General features: G+C 46.8%; 1 long non-coding RNA gene across 1 annotated transcript; it reads right to left on the minus strand.

Moving 5' to 3' along the window:
• Positions 1-1134: 1134 nt before the first annotated feature.
• On the minus strand, positions 1135-6696 carry LOC142567659 (uncharacterized). The gene is made up of 3 exons (XR_012825203.1): positions 6550-6696; positions 5523-5613; positions 1135-1371 (listed from the first exon to the last, which is right to left on the minus strand). It is a non-coding gene; the product is annotated as an uncharacterized LOC142567659 (long non-coding RNA).
• Positions 6697-21532: the final 14836 nt, after the last annotated feature.

Genomic DNA, 21532 nt, shown 5'->3' on the forward strand with positions numbered 1-21532 from the left:
TAGTTACTAGGAGAGAAGTGAAAATAGTCATCTTTATCAATTTTAACATGGCCATGAATAATAAGAAAAAGAAACTTCAAACGGTCATGCTCAGTTCTAGACTTTAGAGAAGGAAGTTCGGCAAGTTCACATAACTGGGTAGGAGAGTGGGAACGACGATATTTGTTAAAAATAAACCGTGCAGCAAGCCGCTGAATTTTACCCAGCTTAGACTGATTAGATGAAGTTTATGGGTCCCACACATTTTTTGCATACTCCATAACCGGTCGAATCAAAGTTTTATATGCCAGGCATTTTACTTCAGGGGTAGCATTATACAGATTTCTTCTAAGCGACCACAAGGCTTTCTGGGCCTTGGTAAATACGTAATCAACGTGTTCATTCCAACGCAAATCCGAGGTAAGCTTTAAACCCAAGTATTTAAATGTTGACACTCTTTTTAACGCAACACCTTCAATGGAATAATTGTAATCAATAATACTTCGTTTTCTAGTGATAGACATGTAAACCGTTTTGTCAGAGTTCAGAACCATTTGCCAGCTGTCACACCAGTTTTTTACCTCTTGCAAATTTGAATTTAAATCCGTCTGATCGGCAGGTGATTCGATACGGTTATATAATACGCAATCATCTGCGAAGAGTATGATGGGAACTGTAATGTCATGCGGCATGTCATTGATAAATAATAGAAATAACAGGGGGCCTAATACACCTCCTTGGGGTACTCCAGACTCCACAGGCGAAAAGGAAGACCGGTAGCCCTCACATGCGACAAATTGGCCTCTATGGCTTAGGTAGGACGAAAACCATTCAGATAAGCGAGGGTTTTTGAATATAGTTCTAATTTTTAATAGCAACTTTGGGTGCGACACCTTATCAAAAGCCTTGGCCAGATCTAAGAATATTATGTCTGTTTGGCCTCGGTTATTTATTGTATATGCGAGATCGTGAACCGTCTCTATTAGTTGAGTCACTGTAGAGAGTCCCTGACGGAACCCGTGTTGGCATTTGTTAGGATATGGTAGTTGTCAGGGTAGACCAATAATTGCTTAGATACGATATGTTCAAGCAGTTTTGAACAAGTGCTAGTAAGGGAGATTGGCCTATAATTTTTAACGTCTGATTTGCTGCCACTTTTATGAATAGGGATAACTTTAGCACGCTTCCATGCCCTGGGAACGGAACACTGGTTAATAGATGCCTGAAAAATTACAGTTAGAAATTTAGAAACCCACTCGGCATACCTTTGTAAAAATTCATTAAGAATTCCTTCAGGCCTCGTACTTTTTTTAGTGTTCATGTGGAGTAAGAGGTTAAATACACCCTGTTCGTCAATTTTTACATCTTGAAAAGGCGGCCTTTCAGATTCATCTGTAAAATCAGGCAGGAAGCCGTTATCGCGGGTGAAGTCTGACGAGAAGAAAGAGTTGAAATCCTGTGCCTTCTTTAGAACGCTATCTCCAGTTTCATGCGAACGAGAAGCAGCTGGGGGGTTAATATATCGCCAAAATTTTTCGGGGGCGTCTTTCAGAAAAGATTGTAATGTGACATTATAGAATATAATTTTAGATTCTTTGATTAGCCCTTTTAATTCGCGACTCATACTAGAAATGCAGCTTTTGTCAATTGGCTGGAAATTCTTTGAAGACTACTTTCGCTTCCGTGTTAGCTTTCTTTTTGCATGAATTATCTCTCTGGTTATCTAGGGATTTTTTCGTTTAGTAGTTTTTAAACGTTTTGGGACAAAGCTTTCCACACAGTGCGTGACAATGTTTGAAAAGAAATTCCATAGCTCGTCCACGCTTGCGCCAGAGTGGACAAGACCTAGGAACTTATCTAACGAGACTTCGAGGTAATCTAAAATAGATACATCATCGGCTAATGTAAAATTCAAGAACGGTATTTTTGATGCGCGGAAGAGTTTGCGCACAGACAAATTTAAAGACGTCACTACCATTTTAGGGTCCGAAATACCGTCCTCGATGTCAGCGCTCATAATAAAAGAACATAGGCGATTTGAAACGAAAACAAGATCTAAAATCGTTGAAGTTTCCGCGCCCAATCTTGTGAAGCCAGACACAATTTGAGTCAGGTTATAATTAAATGCAATATTTAATAACTGATCAGAACTCCGTACTTCGGTTCCTCCTGAAGAATTCGACGCCCAATCAATTCCAGCCAAATTAAAATCGCCCGCAAGGCATATGTTGTCACCTGGATGCATGTGCAAATTCATAAAGGCTTCCAAGTTTTCTAGTACTTCTACAGGGCAGTTGGGAGGCCGGTACACACCACCGATTAGCAAATTACGGTCATTCAAGGTAGTTTTAATCCAGACTGTTTCGAGATTGCTTGGATCATTAAGTACCGTAAAAGGAATGTCGCTTTTCAGGAGTATAGCTACCCCACCCCCTCTAGTGCGCCGATCCTTTCTTATTATGGAATATCCGAGGGGCGTTACCTCAACATCAGTCATGTCCGGGTTCAGCTATGTTTCTGTTATTACCATTGCATCTGGATCGTGCTCTATTACAATGCTTTCTAGGCTATCTTGTTTGTTAAGTACGCTCCTTGCATTCAGGTTAGTGATCTTAAAGCATGCAGATTGATTTTGGTCGAGTCAGTCGACACCTGAAGCCGAACGAAGCGCGGCCGCAGGAGCCTGGTGCGCGTATCGGCGGCTGTTAACCTCATCCCAGGCGTAGAGCACATTGTTAACCTTTATCTTGTCAAAAGCCCATGTTACCTTGGCTCCAGTTTTCTTCTCCTCAGTTGTCGACTTCCACAAGTTTTTCCGAGCAGTAGCAACTCTTTTAGAAAAATCTTCTTGCACGCTGAACGGGGTTCCCTTTAATTTTGAGCAGTTTTTAAATATTCTAGATTTTTCCCTGAAGTCCGCTACTCGGAGTATCACTGGTCGACATGTTCCTGGGACCTTCTTGCCCATCCGATGAATTATTTCGATAGAGTTAAGTTTTTGTTTTAAAATGTTTCCAAACACATCTTCATTAACCTTTCGCAGCAGTATTTCCTCAGTTTCAAGTCTGGCCTCTTCTATTCCTCTAACAATAATGTTAGAGGAATAGAAGAGGCCTAACTGTAGATGTAGATGAAGATGTAGATGCCAAACACAGTGGGGCTTTATGTTACAAGAAGCATATTGTAGGTAAATGGGTACGAAGCGTTAGTTCGGGTTCTGCCAAACATTACAGTGTTGACCAATGTGTTTGTGTATGGTGAGTGATTCCATATATGACACAAGATGTGAGGAGAGTACGAATGCAAAGGCATGGTTTCTTTGCCTCTTTCCTAACACTTGGTGGTGGCAGCTGTGAGTGGAAAACTTGGCTCATGCAGTATGCGCAAATGGGCATGTATGTGCCTATTCTAGGCCCATCTCGTAGAACGGGCATGTGTCGCTGCGACGCAGGTATACAAGCCTTACATGTAGTATTAAGATAAGTGTCATAAGTCTCTGCGTATACACCTCTTGGCAACTTTCTTCACTCAACAAGCACATGTCACTTTCATCCTCGCTGCACAGAGAACAGCTACAGGTGATAAGGTGGCTTCCCTGCATAACTTGCCTGTGACATCTGCTACTGCTAGCTTGCCAAAGCAGATACGCTTTCCATCATTTGAACTGCAACAATGCATTAAATATGAATGTTTCATAGATTCTGATTAACCACTTTTAACATGTACGTTGGATCTACATGATTCCTTTGTGTACTCCAATGAAGAAAAACTACAGCATAAAGGCACAGTGTCCATGTTGTGCTAGCTGCTATAGTGAGGGGGACATAGAAATGTGAGCGAATCCCAAAGGTGGTGCACTCTAATAAAGCACCTCGAAGTCCAGCCACAAAGGAAGAATGGGAGAGACTGACATGCTCTCAGTTTGGTAAGCAACTTGTATATGCACATATGCTCTGACATGTATTATGCACTGTAATACACGTGCCACTATCCCATACACACAGCTATGCATTGGCGAGCAAGAAGTATGTGCACGACAGTGGTCAAATGGTTAGAGCATTAGGTTTTTATGCTGGGAGACAGGTTCGGGCTCACTGTAACATATATTTGTTTTCAATGCAGAAGACCGAAACGAGTAGGGACGTAAAATTGTTTACTGCAAAGTGCTTGATATGAAGAAATAATTCTTTGCGTTAAAAATGCCCAAATCTAGCACATGCAAGTTTGCATTCCCACATACCTGAAATGTTTTGAGGTGCAGCAAGGTTGATGTGTATAACAGTAACAAGGTTGATGTGTATAAAAGTAAAGGGCGTAGCAACAATGGTAGCTTTTCCACATAACCAAGGTGCACTGCGGTGCAGCACATTGCAACAGCTGTGGCTTCCACACAGAGCTAATGTGCATGATGCTGCAGCATGATGGAGCATGTTTTTAACAGGCACAAGATAGAGGCTCTTTACGTGCACTTCAATGATTTTATGAGTAGCTAAAGTTGTGAATGTCGCAACGATAAGCTGAAACGGGTGAATCCCAAACTCTGTGTCACATAACATCTGACAGAATTAGCTGCTACGAGAGAACCAGTGAGATTAATCTGGTGCGCTATGCATTCATCTGTAGCCTAATTGGTAAAGAATTGGGCTGCTGCACAAAGGACCCAGATTAACGACCCACCATCAGGCACGTTACTATTATTGAGCCTATCTGACTTGATGTACGAAGAAGCGAGGAGACAGATCATGATAATGCTTTGCACAAGAGACAACGAAGATGAACCCACGTTTTCTGCCTTGTGCTTGCAACGATCTACCAAGTGAGCTTCAATGGCAGTTGTCCCAATGTCAATTTTCTTGGATAGCTGCGCATGTGTACTAAGCATAGCCCTGGGTGTGCTTGGCAGCTGCACTCACAGTCATGATGGCAGATGTGAAGTATCCTTTAAAACACCCACATTACAAAGCACATGCTCTTAGAAGCTAGCAATTGGCTAATAAACACTCGTTTTATACCATGAGGCACCAAGGCAGCCGAAATCAAAACATTTGTATCTCATGAGCGAGAAAAATCAGGGGAATCACGCAGCTCAATTTTTTGTTTATAACAAGCATGTGATGGCAACAGACAATGAAGCAATAGTGACTATATAGAAAAATGGGTTAATGCTGACGACAATCATTGGCAGCTCACACTATGATGCTTTCTCTACAATTTATTGTCTCAAGACATCTGGCAGGAAATCTTCTGGATTCTTCTTCTACTATGTCTTTTGCAACTGAAATTTTAAATGTGTGTAATACTTCATGGCAACTTCGAACACTTAAATGGTTAAGCATCTCCATACCTTCAATTTGTGGACCAGCTTTGTCACCTTTCTAGAACAATAACTCTCTGGTGTCATACATCACTCAAACCACTACTAATTGAATCTACCTTTAGATGAGCAGTACCTGCATGAGACACCGCAGCATACCCTTTTAGCAAATGGATATACATACCAGGCTCAGACTGAGCAAACCAAACAAACCAACAGCGATCAGTACTTCTGTCCATTTGTCTTCAACGAGGCAGAGACAGGCCAGGTTTCGATAAACACAACAAATATAAGGTGCAGGCAGAGGAAATAAACAGAAGCTGTAAAGACAGCAGCAAAGTGAAACAAATTAGACAAATTTTCACACAGTCAGCGATCTGGGCCGAGGACAATTCACAACGTTACTGCCACAATTAGAAGCAAATGCTCCTCATGCAACAAGAAAAAACACGTTTTAGCTGTAAACAGCACGAGTGCGTGGAGTTGGTTGATATTCTAAAAGCAGCACAGTCAACAATTAAAGCAGACACACTACTTGTGTCATCTGCCTTCTTGCTGTTTTTAAAGCATCGGTCACGGTTGCAAAGCTACGCACATGGTCTATGAACGAAAGCAACGGACGTGCATATAAAGCTTGGCGAGTCGATTCATTTATACTCATATATGTTTAATTTTGAAAGTTCCCGTAAAAGCGATAGTAGCAGCAGCAGTAAAGCGGGTTCGTTTACCAGCTCGCTCACAACGTCCGCATTGTATGATTTAACTCCGCGGCTCGCAAAGGAACTACAAAGAAGCTTTAAGTGAAACAAATACGCTTATCTCACTGCAACGAATGAAAGCCTCTGACGCCCCTACCGCGGTCAGTGCGAGCAGTGAGAAAGGTAATTAAATGCAGCTATTCGTTGCATGGGTAAATAAGAGTGGCATAGCGTAGTCATCTTATAGAGATGGAGAAAAATAGACTTAAGAACGCGATAAATACCACAGGACGACATCCACACTAGTTGAGTGCATGCATGCATTGCTGGCGCGTGGAAGTTGTCGCTGCTTTTTTTTTTTACATCGGTGCAACGCGTAGGAGCTGCAGTATAGTAATTCTTGAAGGCACGAACGAATAAATTATCCTGCGATCACTGCGGGACCTGCGACAACCGCTTCGTGTTCCTTCGAATTTCGAGATCGCATCGACCACAGCTCGAATGCGCAACCGGTTTTTTACGTGTCAGCAAGAGAACGGGTAATGGCACGACACTTACCGTTGCTCCAAGTACGTCGCAGTGGCACCAGCAGCTGGGCAACAAATGTCATCAAGCCCTGGCCCACTGCAGTGTACGCAACTTGAAGCTTCTAAGTATTCGCCAAAAAAAAAGTGGGCAACATCATGCATACGGTACGCGCGCGAACGAGACGCGAGCCATGCCGTCTGAGTTCGAGAGTACATATTTCATAAAAGCAAAAACAAACAACAATGTGACGTCACATCCGGTAACGTCAACTTGTCCTCCTTTCTCACCTTCTCTCAGCTAACGCATGTGCAGAGACCACAGAGTCCTCGGGGGCGATGTTCAAGCCGGCGATGCTCCCAGATTGCTGGCTATCCCATGGGGAACCAGCGCTGGAGTTTTCACGACGCCTGCAGTGCCGCCCTGGCGGTCTGAACGTGCACAATGTAGCCTCTCCGGCGGACGAAAATTGCTACTGGTAGTGGCGTTGCGTGCCCTGAAAGTCGAAGGAAAACAAAAGGACGCCGACGATACTGTTGCGTATACAAGTGCAGCAACTACGTCGGGATGAGGGAGGATGTATCCTTCTGCGTCTTTCCATCTAAATTCTACGAACAAGAACGGAGGCGGCGTTGGATCCAAGCAGTCAGGCGAGCAGAGTAAGTTCCCGTCTTGTCGCCCTGTCAAGCGGTGTCGGGCTGGTTTCTAAATCGATTTTCACGTGTGTGCTTGGTTTATTCGATAGTGAAGACAGTCAGCCATGGCAGACAGTACCAAACAGCAGAATCTGCAGTCGGCATTTCGTCGGAAACAAAATGAGAAATAGCATGCACCATCCGGCATATGTACCAACCATTTTTCTTTCGCAATACCACTGCCAGGCCCCTTCCAACGCCACTGCACCAAGCGAACGATACGAAAGATAAATATTATCCATTCATTGCGAAGAATTATGTGGGAGGGAAACTGCCTTGTAATACGAGCTGTGTGCGCATACTGCCGGCGCACGCGGGCTAAGCCGCCTTTGTGTTTTTAAATGTACGCATGCGGATGAGGACTCGGCGCTGAGATGCGTCCGGTAAGTTTATGTAATTAGTGCTAACTGTTGCCAGCATTGTTACGGATCCAGCAGTGGAGCACTCAAACCTTTGCTTGCGCGAGTCAGCTCATGCGATAAAGCTTTTTTCTCCATTGACTGCTGTAGCGAAGTAACATCAGAATTTTTTATGTCTAGCCAGAGAAATATGGAATGTCTTTAGGCCAACTAATACTTCCGAAACCATAGCGCAGCACGACCGGAGCCATAGGTGCTAGATTTGCGAGGCAGGCTGCCACGCAAGCATGGCAACGGCACACGGTGCAACCGTTAAAGAAACACACATGCTCGCCGCGACACACTGTGAAAAATATATAAAGCTTAAAAAGCTTCTTTGGTCATTTCTTCACTTGATGGCGCTAGCTTCTTTACGAAAACTGTCCACTTGAAGCGGCGCGAAAACGGAAACATACGAACTATAATACGGCCGCGCACGTGTGTGTCGTCTGGTCGTGCGGCTAGAATATGCCGCGTTTCGTCGCCAGGGCGGCGTGCAACGCAATCTTTTCGACGCGCCGCCTATCCGGCGCTGGTTCCCCATAGAGAGAGAGACATCCAACAACAGCGGACGTTCCCATAGAGCCCAGCGGCCAAATTGACTAGCGCACCAAGCAGATGGGATTAAAACATCTCGTATGGTATTAACACCTGAACCACACTTCCGGTTTCGTTTTTGGGCGCGCGCGTTTTCAACGCTAGCTGGTACACGTTCGCCGGCTGCACTTATTGTCGTGAATATCTTTTTCTTGCTTCTACTGTTTAACCGCGAGCAGTCTTAGTGTAGAATCATTTTATCATTTCATAAAAATGATTGCGAATGATCTTTAAAAGCCTCCATCGAATCTGTGCCACATGCAATTTCATAAAGTTAACGCAAGACGCCTTGTGAAATGAGGAAATGTTCATTTTGCTTCGGGCTTTTGTGCGTTCATCCAACAATGTGGCACCAGGTGAGCAGCAGTACTTCCCGTACGATGCTCCACCGGACGGCGTCAGCTGGAGAAAGTAGAAGTGTGTGTCATTTTGGTATTTGGAGGATTACTGCGTGTAGAGGCGAAACGTGGGAAAGTGGTAAATGGGTGGCAATACAAACAAAAGTAATTCACTTTTACACACACGGCGTAGAAAATACCCGACTCATCCTAAACAATACTGTACAATACGAAGAAAACGTCTGATTTGCAAGCATTCCTCCATTTCCGGGAATTATTTCCTGCACTTTAAGAGCGCAAATATACAGGCGACTGCGCATTTCCAAAACAGCTTGGCCTCAGCCGACGCGATGGTACGCTAAATACACAGAGGTGGCCACAACTCAGGCTCTCAACGAGACCATGCTATCCGCTCGTAGAATTCCTTCTACTTGCACTCAAGACAAATGCGTGGGTGCGAAACCTGTTTTCAGTCGTTCAGAAGACAGAATTTTCGAGTTCCTATGCGCTATCTTTTGCGCGTTCCACAGGCGCAAGCGACACACTCCCGTGTTTATAACTCTTGGCAATAGCTCATTGTGCTTTCAACAAGCGTGAGAGCCGAGAGAAGGTATATGTTGTTGCAGGACCATAAAAATCGTCACAAACTTCTCCCGCTAAGATTCAGTGCACGCCAAACTATGTCACCATGGCCGAGTTGCTTTTTGCTAACTGCGTCACAACGCCGGGCCCAGCCACCATGCTCCAACAGTACCCCCAATAGTAACGAAGCTAATTACAATTATGTTGGGTATTAGAGAAAGCGTCACGAACTTGTCCCTCTAATATTCAGTACATGCTAAACTAACTGCGTCATATGGCTAAGCTGTTTTTCGCTGATTGCGTCACAAAGCCGGGTGTGGCGAGCGTGCCATGAAACTACCGAAATAAGTTACAATAATGTTGGGGCCGATAGAAAGCGTCGCGAACGTCTCCCAAACATCTCTCGTTAGCTGAAATTAACTATGCCAGTCGGCCGAGCTGTTTTTCACGTACTGCGTCACAAGTCTCGGTCCTGTGCCGCAAACGCCTAAACTGCTTGAAATATGTCGATGTTAAACAAAATTTCTCACCTTGCCGTAGTCCAGTAGTGCAGTGGTGCTGTGTCTAATTGCAGAAGGAACACAAGAATACGCCAGGAGCTCAACAAACAGGCTACACACACACACAAAAAAAAACTCAGTGCCCTTCCATTCTGTGAAGAAAGATTGTCGTGTCCGCTGCCGGAGCAGTGAGGCGAGCAAAAAAACTGACGCCACTCCGATGTAGCCACGAACCCAAATAGTCCCGTGTTTATTAGACAGCCGCTTTTTATCCCTTTTCCTCAATGATGCCACAGCCTGTGCACACAAGTGCTTGGTCAGATCAGAGATAACCGATAGCACCACATCTTTTATTTTTTTTACAACACATAGAACAGATCAACCACAAAACAATCAAACAGTATGAAATATTGAGGCGAACTCCACCACTGAAAAAGCTGGCGCCACCGTCGGCGTGACGTGGCATGAGGGATCACGTGGACACACCGGTCGCGTCGGCTGAAGCAAGCTGAAAACGAAAGTTTAAAGTCCCAGCTGCGCGGCGGTTCTGATTAAGTGGCGAGGCTTTACCGCCTTGGGTGTCTACTTGACAGCATTTGAAAGTACTATAATAGGTAGTGGCTGCCTTTGGAGGCGTCCGGCATGGTATGCTACTGCTCGGTGCCGCAGTGCCGGACTTACGCAACGGGGACCGGTGCGAGCCTATATTCACACAGCCGCAGCGCAAGGAGCTGTGTGAAGCTTACCCGCCGTGGTTGCTCAGTGGCTATGGTGTTAGGCTGCTGAGCACGAGGTCGCGGGATCGAATCCCGGCCACCGCGGCCGCATTTCGATGGGGGCGAAAACACCCGTGTACTTAGATTTAGGTGCACGTTAAAGAACTCCAGGTGGTCGAAATTTCCGGAGTCCTCCACTACGGCGTGCCTCATAATCAGAAAGTGGTTTTGGCACGTAAAACCCCATAATTTAATTTTTTTTTGTGAAGCTTGGCTCGCGAAACTTAGAACCGGCAGACAGCCATCGGCTAGAACTCGGGTATGCAGCAAGCACAGATGCGAGAGATTTCTGCTACAGTGCCGGGACTGCGATGTTCGGCGAGTAGCAGAAAACGCGTACTGAGACGCTCGCCGCGCCTGCTGCCCGGCTAATGTCATGACGGTTTGGCCTATGAACTTGTTGAGGCTAGATATTGGCAAGTTCACTGGAACGGAAATGGAGCGGTGAGAGGCACATTAAAAAAAGGCATGACATATGTTCATGTTTGTGTTATGAATTAATGCACTGGATTACGAAAAAGAAGCAGAGGGAAATCGCACGCTGAGAGGACGGATAAACATACAGTGCGACGCAACTTGAGAAATATTGAAATGCCCAAGAATTTAAAGACAAAATAGATTGAATCGTCGCGACGGCACATCACAGTCGCCGTAGCTAGGCGTCGAAGTCTCGATAACAAAATTATTTTTGAACAGTTCTGATCGCGTCCACGCAACAATGGTTGCTTGTGTACTGTCAGATGCACATATGCTGCGGCCTAAAGCTCACGACACGGTGCGAAAGCACGCTCACAGCGAAAGCAAAACATTGTGCGCGGACATGCATGCAGACGCGCAGTCGGTCGCTGCGAACTTGTGCGATTGCTGCATTGAGGCTTTATTCTGTTATGCTCCATTTGGTTATACAGACAACCCACTATGAGAACATATTTCACATAGTTTACTCTCAGCGTTTGCCTACCTTTCACTCAAGAAGCTGGTTCGGGAGACTCCATCGCGGCGATCGCGCGCAGTGGCGGTCACTGTACGTATTCGGTAAAGATAGCGTCTGTAAACGATTCTGTGCTTTCAGTTTGCCCAAGAATATTATATCGACAGTCAAAAACTTCCCTCGTTTTGAGAGTATTTGCATAAATGTCCAGGAGGGCTGCCGCGTGGTGTTTTTATTGAGCGCCGTAAGCGAAACCTATGAGGAGCGCGCCGCGTGATCCCTCATACTACGCAAGGGAGGCGCTTCCGACAGATGGCGACTCCGTAAGTGCTCGCCCCCAAGAGATATAGGATCAGTATGCATCGTGAATCACAACAGCGCCGATTTGCAGTATGCAGCTCTCAAGTGTAGCCATATCGCTGTGGCGGCCTTATTTCTCGACCGTGGCGTGTCATATAACCATCGGGTCTCCCGTCCTCATATGAGGCAGCAGTCGGCGTTTAATTAGGCGCAGAAGGCTCCGCCGAGGCCTTGTTTTCCTCGGATTGGACTGCAGCGTCCGGAGACATAGGACGGGTCATGCGCGCCGGTTCGCTCGCTGTACCGGACCAACGCGCGTCTGTTTCAAGTACAACCCCGTCGTCTGTCCGCACCCGATAAGACCGAGGCCGCATGGCTGAACTGAAGACTTGCTGGAATTTTGCTGTCTTTTATCCATACCCGGTTTACTGGGGCGAGACAACGGCAGCTGCGTTACCGCATGGCGACGATCGTAGTCGAGTTGTTGCTTATTCCGCACTGTCTTGTGTTTATATCGGGGGCTCCTGAGACCACTCGTCATTGACGGTATTAGCTTTTTCGGGTGCACGGGAAGCGTAGAGCGCAACCGTCGGCCCATCAATAGTTGGGCTGGGCTTGTACCCAATGGACCTGGGCAGTCCCTTAAGCTAGGAGGGCCAGGTAAGGGTCAACCGATTTTTCCAACATCCGTTTTACCGTCTGCATTGCACGTTCGGCCGCTCCATTTGACTGCGGGTACCTGGGGCTGGACGTGACTCGATGGAAGGCATAACTTGTCGCAAACAATGCAAATTCTGCAGAAGTGAATTGAGGACCGTTGTCTGTTATGACAAGTTCTGGAATACCGTGCCTAGCAATACCGTGCCGTGCCTTTGCGTAGCAAAGGGCAAGCTCTGGATAGCGCGGAAAATAGTCTACAACCACAAGGTACGATCTACCGTGCAAATGGAAAAGGTCAGCTCCTACCTTCAGCCAAGGCAATTTGGGGGACTCTGACGGCATCACGGGCTCGGATTTTTGAACGCGCAGTCTCGCACACTCGACAACTGTTTACCAGAACTCCTAGCTCGGCGCCGAGACCGGGCCACCACACAGAGTCGCGGGCCTTTGCGCGACAATTCAGAATGCCCTGGTGACCAACATGCGATGAACAAAGTATTTTCCTTCTTAGGTTTAGCGCAGTCGGCAGGATTCCTCACTTTCTCGTAGCTTCGAGACTCCTCTTCGGTAAGGCCGAATGTCTGAAAAAAATTTCTGGCCTGCCTGCCCATGGTGTACAAAAGCGTTCGCACCTGGGCCTCCTCCGTTCCGTTGTTGAGCCCCGACGCGTAGCGGTAGTCATCGAATGACATAATCTATTCTGGGCATACAGAAGTCCGGTCGAAGTTGAAGGGTGTCGGTGGCGGGATGGCTGCCGGTGGCGGGGCTGCCGCTGGCGGAGCCGTCGTTGCGCAGATCGAACGCCGGTTGAGCGCCGCAAAGGCAACTAGGACGGGGGGTCGATCCCACTTCTGGCACCATGTCGTGTCCGCTGCCGGAGCGGTGACGCGAGCAAAAGACTGACGCCACTGCGATGTCATGAACTCAAAAAGCCCCGTATTTATTAGACATCCGCTTTTAATCCCTTTTCCTCAATGACGTCACAGCCTGTGCACACGAGTGCTTGGTCAGATCAGAGATAACCGATAACACGACAAAGATAACCAGCGAAACTGTGTATGTGGGCCCCTTAATGGCGAACTGTACCTCCGCCGCGGGTCAGCCCGGCATTGCACTATCTACGGTATCGGCCCACGTATGGGGAGTGCTTAACGCCTGCTTCACCTCCGCAATGGGTAGGGCCGGTATTTCGTATCGGCCCACGTATGGGGAGTGCTTAACGCCTGCTTCACCTCCGCTGTGGGTCGGGCCGGTATTGCACTATTTTCGGGATTGGCCCACGTATGGGGAGTGCTTAACGCCTGCTTCACCTCCGCCGCTGGTCGGCCCGACGGTGCACTATTTCGGGATCGGCCCACGTATGGGCACTGTGTGGTATCCTGTGTTGGCTTCTGGTTTCGGTTTTTGGTCGTTTGCGTCAGGGCGCCACTCAGCGCCAAACGCTGTAAGTTGCCTGCAGCCTTACCCCTCGCAGAAATAAAATCATTCTTGGTCCGGTCTCCGACTGAAGCAGTCCAGCTTTTCTTGCGGCGCTGCGCGCCCCGGCCGTTTAGGGTTCATGCCGTAGATCCTCCGTCCGGCCGCCCCGTCGAAGCTACAACAAAGTGCTTAACGCCTGCTTCACCTCCGCCGTGGGTTGGGCCGGTATTTCACTATCTTCGGTATGAGCCCACGTATGGGGAGTGCCTAACGCCTGCTTCACCGCTGCGGATCGGGCCGGTATTGCACTATCTTCGGTATCGGCCCATGTAGGGGCAGTGCTTAACGCCTGCTTCACCTCCGCCATGGGTCGGCCTGGCATTGCACTTCTCCAGGATCGGCCCACGTATGGGGAGTTTTTTGCGTACGACGCGAAAATTTCCTTTGACGGTAGAAGTGTAAAGCTTCAGTGTAAAATAAGAAATAAAAAAAGAGACGGGTCACCAAACAGGCGAACTTCACATGCGCAGCCGGCCTCGCTCATTTCGGTGGCGAGCGTCTAATAGCGTACAAAAAATCCCTCACGTGACCTGATCCTAGGTGTGTATGGACGGGACTATTTAGGGATTTTTGAGAAGGTCCGATGGTGGCGCTGAGCGACGCCGTGGCGTGTTCGTTCTCAGCGTGATCGTTCACTGGACCGTGCGTTGTTCAAGGTTGCTCATGTGATTGTGCTTGCGTTGCTTGTGTGTTGGTTGTAGGTTCTGTGTTACTTGGCGGAAAGCCGTGAGTAGTGGTAGTGCGGCAGTACAGCTTTGGGCTCGGTGAGCTCTGGCAGCACATAATCTGCATTGTGTGACCCATGCTTCCTCTAGAACCCGGCAGTGGTGACAATTGAGAGAGAGATAGAGAGAGAAGGGAAGACGGAAAGGCAGGGAGGTTAACCAGACTGAGTCCAGTTTGCTACCCTACACGTGGGGAGGGGAACGGGGAGTGAAAGAGAGAGAGAACTTAGGTGTAGGATGTCTATGGTCGGGCACTCAAGTCTGTTGCCCTCAGGTAGCGAAAAAGCGCTCGAACTGTTTTCTGGGCTTTTGAACTGTGAGGCCAGGCTCCCAAGATCTTTGCTTCCGTAAATGGCCTGTCATCCAGTCTATTTAAGGCACACTGGAGAGTCTCACGTTGATTATCGAAGCGAGAACAGTGGCACAGAAGGTGACTGATGGTCTCTTCACACTTGCGCTTAGCGCACATTGGTGAATCCGCCATTCCAATACGATAGCTGTAGGAGTTGGCGAATGCTACTCCTACCCACAGCCTACGCAGCAGTGTTGCGTCACGTCGTTGAAGGTTCGCTGGTAATTTAAGTTTGAGTGATGGGTCGAGGCTGTATAAACGACACTTAGAGTTCTGTGGTGTATGCCAGCAACCTAACGTGATGGTACGAGCGAGACTGCGAAGCTCTCTTGCAGCGTCGACTCTGGATAAAGGTATAAGGAGTGTCGGTGAGCCAGCCTGGGCACGTCGGGCAGCGTCATCGGCGAGGTGATTACCAACGATGCCACAATGTCCCCGGCAGCCACTGAAATATACAAAAAAGTACATTGCTTAGGCTTCACCGCGAAACATTGTTGTATTGCTGGAAAGGTAATTTTGGGAAGCCCAATTATGCAAGGTTTCTTCGTAGCTTGCTACGCTGCAATATAGGGGTGTCATGCGGCGAAGCGTATTGATAGTGTGTTGGCGGGTGGAAATGAGCATTGTGCAGTGAAGCATACTATGAGTGGAAAGGGCACATATGATTACACTGCATATTTTCAATTGTGATGTAATTTGCAAGTGCATCTGCGCTCGTGGTAAGCTTCATTGACAATTCTTTGTAGTAATATGTTTCACCACATTCCAAATTAGTATTGCAGGGAAGCTTACTAAAGCACATTGCCCATTTAGGAATAAGTTTTTCACCTTCACTGCAGCAGCACAATGTAGATTCATGCCCATGGTTCCGGCTGGACTACACATGCTCTTTGAGAATTGATTCGTTCTTAAGTGCACCAGTACTTAGTCTATACTGGAGGGCTTAAGTTGATATGGAAGCGCAATATTTATTAAGGGGACAAGATGTTGCCAATACATTTGCAGTACAGCACCTTTTTTTCTTCCAGGCGCCTTTTCAACTAGACGCTTCCACTGTATTGTCTCAAGCCTCTTTGAGCTTAGGAACATCGCCTATGCTCTCTGCAGCAAGCTGTGTACAGGAGCAGTTCATGCCTATCTATACTAAGAACATATAGCATGACCAGATCCGACCAAAGAACGGGGTGGGGTGCAGCAATGTTAAATGGTGCTTTATCCTTTCTCTTGAGTTTTCTGTTTTTGTGCTTTTTATCATGGATACTCCACAGTAATCACGCGAGTGCCAACTTGAGCTTGTTGGTTTCAGGTCTCATGGTTGCTACTAACAGAACAGTGTGATAAACAAACAAGGGCTCGGAGGCATCCAGACACCTTGCTCGTCTCATGGTGTCGCTCCATGAGCACCGTGAGCCTCCAGACCAACTAGGAAGAGAGATTTGTTGCAATTGCTTCTGAACTGCATTGCCACCATATCAACAAGGTATGACAGCTTTTGGACATTAGAATGCTTGCACCTAGCAAAGTCTAAGAAGGAAGCATTCAGGATGCACATAGTGGGCCTTTTGAAGCTGGCAGCATTGATGAAGGAGCTTTGCCTGTCTGCCTTCTTTATGGATGCACAAAGATGATTTTCTCTTTGACAGGGATTATTTCAGACGTTGTTACATGACAGCAGTTTTGGGTGTTTAGTAGCAGAGAAGCTTGTCTTTGCCCACTGTCAATAATCTGCTCCTTCTCCAGTGCCCCTGTGAAGTGCCTACTTTTTGGATGCAGTGTGCTCTCCATGCATGCTTGTAAAGACGTCTATTACCTGTTGCCTCAAGCCGGTCCTTGCTGATGTCACCCAAGAAGGCATTGGGGAGTATGGCGATTCACATTTACAAAACACTGCTGATACCGGTGAAACCAGATTAATGGAGCTGCTGTTTTTTAGAGCGCAGCTCTTTGGCGTCCGTTCCTGGGTTTCGCGTCGTCGTCGGTGTTGTCGTCGGCCTCGTAACCAGCTCCGCCCCCCTTTCATCCCCCCAGCGCTAGCAGCGACCGACTGATACCGCTGGATGCCGCTGACGCCGCTAGAGAGTCAAGATAACGTGACTGCATAGAACACCGTCGCCGCCATGCAGAAAGAGGAGGAAAGGGTCCCCCCCCCCCTGTTCTTGTGTGGCGGATAGGGTGCTCTTCAGTTGCCTACGCGCCGGTTATTTCACGTAGGCCCCGGCACGTCGACGAATACGTGACCACCTTCCCACGGCTATACCTGGTTCTTAGCGCTGCGGAAGCGATGGTATCATATTGTTTGTGTCGGCATCGGCGGCGTTGTCCCTGAAACCAACTCCGCAGCTGGGGTTGACTCACTATCGGCGTCAGCGGCATCAGTCAGTCGCTGCTATCTCTTCCCTCCTCCCTTTATCGTGTTGTCCGCTTGCTGCGCACGCTTCTGCCCCCATCGTTTGCTGCTGGGTGTACACGCCGCCCCCCTCCCCCCTCTTCCTGCGAGTCTCCGGTTGTCAAAGCGCCGGCTCGAACTTAATTCCTTTCTTCGCTCCTCCTCCAATGCAACCCCTGTGCGGTGGCAATCAGAGAGCCAGATCGGTGGCGGCGGATCTGTATATGTGCACCGCCCGAGCCGAAATTGCCGCTGCCGTTCGCCCTGTGCGGTGGCAATCAGAGAGCCAGATCGGTGGCGGCGGATCTGTATATGTGCACCGCCCGAGCCGAAATTGCCGCTGCCGTTCGCCACTGCGAAATTATCTGCCAGTTCTTTCTGAGCCATGAGCGAGACGACCGATGGAAGTCCTCCGTCTGCTGCTGCTGCTGCTGCTGCTAAACGAGCTGCCAGAGCAGAGGCCCAGCGCCGTCGCCGTCAGAATCCAGAGGTGCGTGCCGCCGAAGCAGAAGCTTACCTAGTGGAGTCTTTGTTAAAGGAATACGTGTGAAAAATAAAAAAAAAATTCTGTGATAGCGCATACATGTGTTGCTCGATTTCTTTGCCTCAATCTATCGAAAAGGTGGAACAGCTTATTTGCTGCGCTCAAATTTCGCATTAGGAAGTAACGTAATCGTCGGTAATTTTTTCCCACTCCATCCTCGTCAGTTACAATGAGCAGTTCTTTGTCCGAACAGAAGGCATATGTAGTTGGTCGTGCATAGCCTGCGGACTGACTTCGCGTGTTATGACAGAGACCTGCCTGAGAACATCAGAACAGTGCCTATAAGTAAAAACCTTCAGATGTGTTGATGACTTCCTTCTCTTTATCACACTTTGCCTGATGAAGCCAGCAACAGGGTCAACCAGATGTTTAATAGGCTTCTGACTAGTTTTCCCAGCCTCTCGTTTACCAAGGTGCTGCTCATCGATATCTGTTTTCTTGACCTTGCGTTGCACTTCAACCACGGCCACACCTGCTGAACCTATAGCATGCGATCAAAAAAGTGCTATATGCACATGTGCTACAAGGCCTTGAGGAACACCCTCATTTATTTACGCCCTCATCATACAGTATAAAACTTCGCATGACGAGTGCAATGATTCACATCGGCTGGTTTTTCAGTGTTATTCCTGTCCAGCTTGCTGAAAACTATCCTGAGTGTGTCAAAAGCAAAAGACCAGTGCCGAACAAGAAGTGCATAAAAGAAGCGTCGCTATAACTACATATTCACATAAAATGAAGAAGGCCACTGAGTGTACAGGCGGCTTACTTTATATGCAACAAGCTTGGTTCTCCCTTGATTTGCAAGTGAATAAACACAACTTGCCCCGAAGACACGGCCTGTGACAAACTATGTGTAAAATGCTGTGTCCTCTGCAAAGCTGAAGATGTGTACGAGATCCGGACACCGCGCAGCGGCTTCTACTCTAGGCAAACAAGCAACTAAAGAACTGCCTTTACTAACATGCTAATAACATGAAAACGGGCAGAAATTTGGCTATTCATTGGCCCCGTTCATTGGCCCGCTCTTTCACAAGATGCGTGTTGTTCACAGGAACTCGAGCTATACAAATGCAGATAAAAACAATGATTGAAAGTAGTAGAGTTGAACTATATTCTGCACAAGCATTGCTACCTGCAGCGCTGGTACCTTATAGCCACAATTCATGGCTGCACCACCATGCGTAGGCAATATTCTTGAATTATTAACTTCTGTTTATTATATTTATGGTGGCTATATATTGCTAGTACATATCATCCACATTGTGTACAATATGGTTAAACGATGTCAACTATGATAGCCATTCTTAATTTGAAATGCAACGAAAGAGTATATACAGGCAACAAATTGTAGTTCAAAAAGACAAAGGCAACCAGTGCACAGAAGTGACAGACGTCCTTTTATAAAAAAAAAAATTGATGTGCGAGTATGCCACCAGCAGTGGGGAGCAAACATTCAAGCTCGGGTGATAGAGGCAAAACGTAGCAAAATGCTACAGTCACACTGAAATGTAAAACGGCCTTGGACGCAGAAAACAGACATTATATTGTACAGAATGAAAGGGCAGGACTCCATCCAAAAACACTCTATGGCACCATATGCTTGACATAGTGTAAAAGAAGTTTACATGCCCTCCATATAAAATAACTGAAACAAAAACAAAAGCAAAAACAAGGACAGCATTCCTAAAAATGCTATGTGCAGAGTCTGAAACCAAGAAAAAACAACCCAAAAAAGGTTTCGCTGTCTTTCAACGATTAAAATTATCAAACTGTCTTGTCACTTCTTCATGAACCTGCGCAGCTGAACAGGAAAGAAAGCCCAATAGTAGGACCACAGAAAATGTCACCAAATAAATATACCTTGCTTACCAAGGATGCATCTGGTTTAGTTGAGCTCTGACCTTGCACAATAATTGTGTACAACCTTTTGCTGTTTAGAATGGTTTAGCAGCTAGGGAAAAAATGGCCATTAGAGCGCCAGGTGTATGCATAGTGTACGCACAAAAAGCCACTGCTTTCTTTTATTTTTTCTCCACTATTATTCACGAGTATTTAAGTGCTTAATAGCGCTGCTAACGTCCTAGTGCAAACCACAAAATTGGGGAAATCGCACAAAAATAATTGCAGTTTCACTCAATGCCAAACTGATGGTGAAATATGTACAGTAAGCTCGCTTCATGTGGTGTTTGTTGAAGGGAACACTTGCCAATGCAAGTGAATAATCTTCTTTAGAGAAGTAAAATAAGTACAAGTGGTATTTGTTCATGGGAGTGGTGCCTCCCAGTGCTAAAGTGGAAAGACTCGGCTTTTCTTCCTCTTTCATATCCAGACTTATCTACTGGTGTCTACCAAAACCCTTTAGCTTCTTACTGCTGAATTCGTTTTAGTTTTCCCAAACATATATAGGGCTACCCATTGCTAGGTCTCGCGCTGTACTCGTGGGAAACAAGACACCAGCAGCCCCATCCAGTAAATATTAGAAGCCGGGCACTAGAAGATTAATGAAGCAGATGCACCCAATCAATGTCATTACGTGTAAGAAACATAGGAATGTCTTCACAAGTGGGAAGGTGACGTCTCGGAACTTGAAGCCGGGGACGCCAGCTCTATATACAGTACGCGGACACTGAGCAGGTGCTAGCCAATCATGACATCCGTTGGCTAGATTGCGCTCTCCAGGATCAGTATTCACCACGGTTGTACCTTCAGCAGAGTGGCTTAAATGTAGAATTGTGGACTGCCAATCCCTTGGTCGTATGTTCGAATCCTCACAGCACAATGAGAACGTTCTTTATTTGCAATATTCTAGCACAAATTTGGGAATTTGGGAATTCCAGTGTCAACACTAACATCAGAACAACCAGAGGAGTGAGCACATAGCAGCTATCGCTGTAAAAAGGAAGACTGGCACAAGTACAAGAATTGAGACTGGCACACTACATGCCTTTGTTATGGTAGTGGTCCACTACTTTGGTCCTACTGTTAATGATCTCAAATGAATTTAACGAGCAAGAATTTAGCCCAGAAAAAATATTATGCTTAAGAGCTACATCTTGTTGTATAATTTTGCCTAGGCAGCTTTATATAACCCTATCCACACATACCTAAAGCACATGAGTGGCATCCTAAAAAAATGAGCGTTTCATATTGCTTTGGAGAAAATTTATTTGTTTCGGCGTAACAGTATATATACATACTGCACATACTTGCATTTGGTATACCCTATCACCAACTGTTCAGTCACCTTCTTACCTCATCAGTGAACCACTCCTGCAATCAGGTATGCTGGTCTGATTTTTACGTGCATTTCCACCTGTGCAGTCGGTAAAAGTCTTTGGCTGTTTACTGTCAGTTCATATTTCAAACGTTCGGTTGCATAAGAGGCTTTGACAACACTGGCAACCCTAATGCCTGAGAAGGCTTCACAAAAGGCCACCAGGACCGCCTCGTTGCAGTCTGTGCTGAACATCCTTCTTGGTTCGACTGTGACTAAGAACCAATATATCTGTCCTCCAAAGCGGCTGGTATTGGTGATGCTTTTATGCAGAAAGAGGCTACTGTCGCGCATCTCAACCCTAAGCCAGAAACCAATCTGGCATAGGTGGAAATAGTCCCGTCTTTCCCAGACGGTGGTTCAGCCTCACGAGGCACTTTCCTTCAGTCAATTTGCACACTGTGAATGTGAGTATAACTGATCGAAGGTTGGCTATGGTGTCAGGTTTCTTGCCTGGTTTCGGTGGTGCCATTATG

Source organism: Dermacentor variabilis, unplaced genomic scaffold (assembly GCF_050947875.1).
Source record: "Dermacentor variabilis isolate Ectoservices unplaced genomic scaffold, ASM5094787v1 scaffold_14, whole genome shotgun sequence".
Lineage (NCBI taxonomy): Eukaryota > Metazoa > Arthropoda > Arachnida > Ixodida > Ixodidae > Dermacentor > Dermacentor variabilis.